The 5,720-nt window shown below is 44.2% G+C and overlaps 1 non-coding gene across 1 annotated transcript; it reads right to left on the bottom strand.

The window, feature by feature from the left end:
* Positions 1-2,636: 2,636 nt before the first annotated feature.
* On the bottom strand, positions 2,637-2,742 carry LOC116524957. The gene has a single exon (XR_004257552.1). It is a non-coding gene; the product is annotated as a small nucleolar RNA U13 (small nucleolar RNA).
* Positions 2,743-5,720: the final 2,978 nt, after the last annotated feature.

Here is a 5,720-nt window from a genome sequence, read left to right as displayed (position 1 = left end):
CTCTGCACTTTCATTTTCAGAGTGGTGTCCTTTTAGGGTTGCTGGCCCTCACACCTGTGAATTCAGAGCCAGCAATGCAGGCAGGAGAGACTAGTCACAAGGAAGATGAGGGCTGGCTGCATCATGCACCTGCACGTATAAGAATACTCACTTCTAGGGCCGCCATGCACCGCCTGCCCCCCACTGCCACATGTGCGACTCCAGAATGGCTGGTCCCAGAAAAGGGGAAGTCACAGGGAAAAGAGTAGCCTAGCTCCTACCCCAGCAGGACAAATGCACACAGTTGGCTCCAGCCCACCGCCCACAGATGCACTCCTCTCACCCCCGCCATGCCAGGCTCCTCTGAGAGCCCCACTTCTTCCCCAGAGCTTCCAGCCTCTGGGATAAGCCATCAGTCACTATTTACCTTGCTTGAGTCCTGCTCCTTGACCAGGTGGCAGACGCCCGAAGTCCCAAGGGTAGAGAGGAGTGAGAGAGGATCACTGTGGTCTGGCCTCAGGGGAAATATTGAAAAAAAATATATCATACTTCTGAGCCTACAAAAAGCAATTTCTTGCTGAAATATTTCCAGTAACTGATTATGTTGAGAGTATATCTCTCCTTCCCAGCCTTGAGTCATTGTCCCAAAAATCTGCTTCCCTCGATTATATTACCTTTGCAAGGGACAGGGTCTAAGAGGGGAGGGGAAACTAACTGAGCCACCCAGAGGGGGATCCCTGTGGCTGGAGCAAGGTTTAGAGGGGCCTGCAACTTCCCAGAGAAAAATGCTGCTCTCTGATCTATGCGGAATGCTGTAAACCCTCCTGGCAGCTCTTCAGAGGACAACAGTCTACAACCAGTCGGTGACAAGGACCCTCCACGCCTGTATGGAGGAGGAGCAGGGGGACAGGTGGCACCCGGTTCCTCTCCCCTCCCACCTCACTGCTCATGCCAGTTAGCTGTGACAACCACTGGGCCCAAGGACGACAGCATGCTCCCGGAGGCGTGGCTTGGGGAGCACTGAGGAGCCAGCTAGGACTTCCCACTCTCACTCTCTTCATCCAGGGCCTGGCAGCTCTGGCCGGGAGTGACATAAGAGAAATGTGGACTCCCAGCTTGAGATGGAGGCACGGCAGCGAGGGCCTAGATGTGGAGAGAAGGGAAAGGAGGCTGGGAGAAGGTCCTGAGGAAAGAGACAGCAGGAGGAGCAGGCAGTGTGGCAGAGACCACCTGTAGCCAACTTGATCATTATTCCCCCTGCTTCCTGGTTTTGCAGGAATTGACAGTGTGCCCAGGCTCCACTGCACCAGCCAGCAGCAGCCACAGGATACAGTCAAGGCCAAGGTGATGTAAGCAGAAGCCATTTGAGGGGAGTTTCCAGAGAGCCTTTTTAGAACTGTCTGTCCTTAGACTCTGCTCTGGGTCTCCTGCTTTAGAGGGCCTCGCTCAAAGGTCTCTCTCTCTCTCCCTCTCTCTCTGTCTCTCTCTCTCTCTCTTTTTCACACACACACACACACACACACACACACACACACACACACACACAGCACTATGGTTTGACTGTGTCCCCCAAAGTTCATGTGTGGAAACTTAATCCCCCATGCAATAGTGTTGAGAGGTTCGACCTTTAAGAGGTGATTAGGTCACGAGGGCTCTGCCTTCCTGAATGGGCTAGTGCCATTGTCTGGAGTTATCAGGAGTGGATTCCTGATAAAGAAAGGGGTCAGGCACCCCACACCCTTTCTCGCACACTCTCGCATCATCCCTCCATGTTAGGATGCACCAAAAGCGCCCTCACCAGAGGCAGCCCCTCCATCTCGGACTCACTAAGCCTCCAGAACTGTAAGAAACAAATTCCTTTTCTTTATCAATTATGCAGTCTCAGGTATTCTGTTATAGAAACACAAAATGAACTAAGACGGACACACACACACACACACGCACACACATAAATATTTCCTAACAAACACAAAGATGGTCTCTATCATTTGGGATCAGGTCCTCAACACAGACACAGTGTAACCCATACCCCAAACATTCATTCTTATCAACACCATGCAGGCCCAGGGATATACACATTCACAACTCTTGCCCTGCCCTATGTCCTTGAAACACTCCGAGCCTGGAAATTTTGAAACATCCACCATTGGAGGTGGATGCTGCTCAGAGAGCAGGAAGGATTTGAATGACAGAAGAGCTTAGATAATGGAAAAACACAAGCTGCTTGTTAATTCCTTCCCAGCAGATATCATGGGTTTAATATTCCTACACAACACACTAGCATTTCCCAGTTGCCCCAAACACCTATTTTCTTGCTTCTCCTCAAGTTCCAGCCCACTATTCTGAAGGTCCTCACCACTTACAGGGCATTCACAGCAATTGTATGTGGCAGCTGAAGAACATGTCATATTCAACAACTCATATTGCTCTGAAATCTGTAATATGGAGGTCTAAACGGAATTGCATGAAGAATGATATGAAGTCTTTACACTGGTAATCACTTAGATGTTGAATGGTAGAATGTCAAGTTTTATTTTCATGGAGATGTTTAATAAGATTTATTTAAATTTGTTAGCATTAAGTAAAATTTCGCTTTAAGTAATGTTAATATGCATGAATTAGAATGAGTATTTTACCTTTTTAAAAATTTTTTTAAATGTGGGATGGATAACATGCCAATGTCATAACAAGGTTTTCGAGGGTGACACATCTCACGCCAGCATGTGAACGGGCAGTCATCATGCTTGTGAGCTGCAATAGAATCTTACCTTTTAATTTGTTAAATAACTAAGACTTTTTTAGGAAAACAATTCTCTAGAAGATGTATACTAAAAATAATTTTAAGGCCAGGCACGGTGGCTCACGCCTGTAATTGCAGCTACTCGGGAGGCTGAGGCAGGAGAATCACTTGAACTCGGGAGGCAGAGGTTGCTGTGAGCTGAGATCATCCCACTGCACTCCAGCCTAGGCGACAGAGCAAGGCTCTGTCTCAAATAATAATAATAATAATTTTAATTATTTAATGTCTATGTTTACTTTTTTTTTTTTTTTGGTCTGTTGTCCAGGCTAGAGTACAGTGGCACAATCTTGACTCACTGCAACCTCTGCCTCTTGGGTTCAAGCAATTCTCCTAACTCAGCCTCCTGAGTAGCTGGGATTACAGGCATGTGCCACCACACCTGGCTAATTTTTGTATTTTTAGTAGAGACGGGGCTTCACCATGTTGATCAGGCTGGTCTCGAACTCCTGACCTCAAGCAATCCACCCGCCTCAGCCTCCCAAAATACTGAGATTACAGGAGTGAGCCACTGCGCCTAGCCAACTATGTTCACTTTAACTGACACCTCTTAATGAAAATATATTCAAATTCTGTATATTTTGACTACAATTACATAAAATACATAATTATTGAATTTTGCTCAGATGATAGAAAAATAATGTATGAAATAAATATATCATAACTTCTGAATAATTGGTTTTATTATAATACATTCGTCTCATTCAGACTCTGGTAGCTCATCAACAGAATCCCAGATATATTCAGTCATAAATAAATTCAATTGTCTTTGGTGTTTCATGACTTCCAGTCTTAAAAAAATTATAGCTCAATTCCACATTGAATTTGGGTACAATAGAAAAAAGTATAGCTTGACATGTTTTTTCCTTTGTCATTTTGAGCGCAGGAAGATAAACATATAATTACTTAATTGTCTATTGGCTTGAATTATAACTTTTAAATATATAAACATATGGTAGCTGGACCTCCCTTTGTACTCTTATTCTGGGCCCTGCAAAAGGCAGAAGCAGCCTGAGCCCTTTAAGAGGGAACAGACTTGGCTAACTTTCCCTTCTGTCTTCTTCCTACTGCCTCCTTACCCCTCCCTGGGACATGGATGTAACTGTCAGATTTGGCTACTATCTTGTGACCATAAGGAAGAGGCCAAGTGAATGGTAGAAACTTAGGCTTGACCACCCCCCAAACTGCACCAAACCCAGTGCAGAAACCGGGACCCTTACCATTTGAGGAAAATGAATCACTATTTGGTTAAGTCATTAACCAAGATTAGGGTTTTCTGTTACAAGCAGCCAAACACAAATTCCTAGACATAAATTCCAACAAAGGTATAGAGTACGTGACTCTCATCCCACTGCTTTTCTGATGCATCTTTCCCAGCTCCCAACACAACACACTGACACATTCATTCATTCATCCAATAAGCATTCACAAGAGTCTATTCTGTTCCAAGCCTAGGATAATGCTGGGCCTACCATGAGGAACTTGAAGAAATGTAGGGAGGGATCATCATAAGAAGCTCACAGGCTCGTGATAGAGACAAGATGGAAATGAACGTAGATTCTTGCTTTACCTACAGTATTAATTAGGACACCAGTCTAGATGTGTCATCAGGAACCCAGGCTAACAGAGGCTTAAAGAAAAGAGAAGATAATACACAATAGAATACTCTTAATCCATAAAAAAAACTGAAATTCTGTCATTTTCAACAACATGGATAGAACTGGAAGTTATTATGTTAAGTGAAATAAGCCAGGTACACAAAGACAAATATTACATGTTCTCACTCATTTCTGGGAGCTAAAAAAAAGTTGCAGTTGTGGAGGTAGAGAGTAGAATGATGGTTACTAGAGGCTGGAAAGGGTGGAGAGGGGATAAAGGGTGGTTGGTTAGTGAGTACAAACATACAGTTATGTAGAAGAAATAAGTTCTCATTTGAAAGAACAATAGGATGACTATAGTGAACAGCAATTTATTGTATATTTCAAATCAGCCAGAAGATTTGCAATGTTTCCAGTACAATAAATTATAAATATTTGAGTTGATGAATATCTTAAAGTGACCCTGATTTGATCACTACACAGTGGATGCATGTTTCAAAATATCACATGTACCCCATAAATATGTACAATGACTACGTATCAATAAAAAGAGAAGTTAATTTCTCTCAAGTGTAAAAGTCTGGGCTGGTATAGCAGCTGTGGCTGTGAGGTTGTCAGGGGTCCAGTTATAACTACCCAATGCGTTCACCTTGCCCACTGCCTAGACAGAGCTGATTTATCTTTATCAAGTCGGGAATTGCAATAGAGAAACAGTAATTCACGCAGAGCCAGCTATGAGTTTTATTATTACTCAAATCAGCCTCCCAAGTATTCGGGGAGCAGAGTTTTTAAGGACAATTTGGTGGGTTGGAGGAAGCCAGTGAGCCGGGAGTGCTGATTGGTCAGAGGTGAAATCATAGGGAGATGAAGCTGGCTTCTTGGACTGAGTCAGTTCCTGGGTGGGGGCCACAGAATCAGGTGAGCCAGTTTATTGATCTGGGTGTTGCCCGCCGATCTATCAAGTGCAGCATTTGCAAAATATCTCAAGCTCTGGTCTTAGGAGCAGTTTGGGGAGGGTCAGAATCTTGATTTCTAATTTTGTGGCTAATGTTAGTCCTACAAAGGCAATCTAGTGCCCAGGCAAGAAGGAGGTCAGCTTTGGGAAAGGGCTGTTATTGTCTTTGTTTTAAACTATAAACTCAGTTTCTCCCACAGTTAGTTCAGCCTACACCCAGGAATGAACAAGGACAGCTTGGGGGTTAGAAGAAAGGTGGAATTAGTTAAGTTAGATCTCTTTCACTGTCTGTCATAATTTTGCAAAGGTATTTTCACAGTCTTCTTCCTTGTTGGTCTGCCACACTGGAGTTCTCTGGTCCACCTGGTCCAGGATGCCTCACCACATGTCT

This window comes from Sapajus apella, unplaced genomic scaffold, assembly GCF_009761245.1.
Source record: "Sapajus apella isolate SASKATOON/1434 unplaced genomic scaffold, GSC_monkey_1.0 scaffold46, whole genome shotgun sequence".
Lineage (NCBI taxonomy): Eukaryota > Metazoa > Chordata > Mammalia > Primates > Cebidae > Sapajus > Sapajus apella.
Note: the sequence above shows the minus strand (reverse complement) of the source record. Positions and strands in the feature narration are given on the sequence as shown.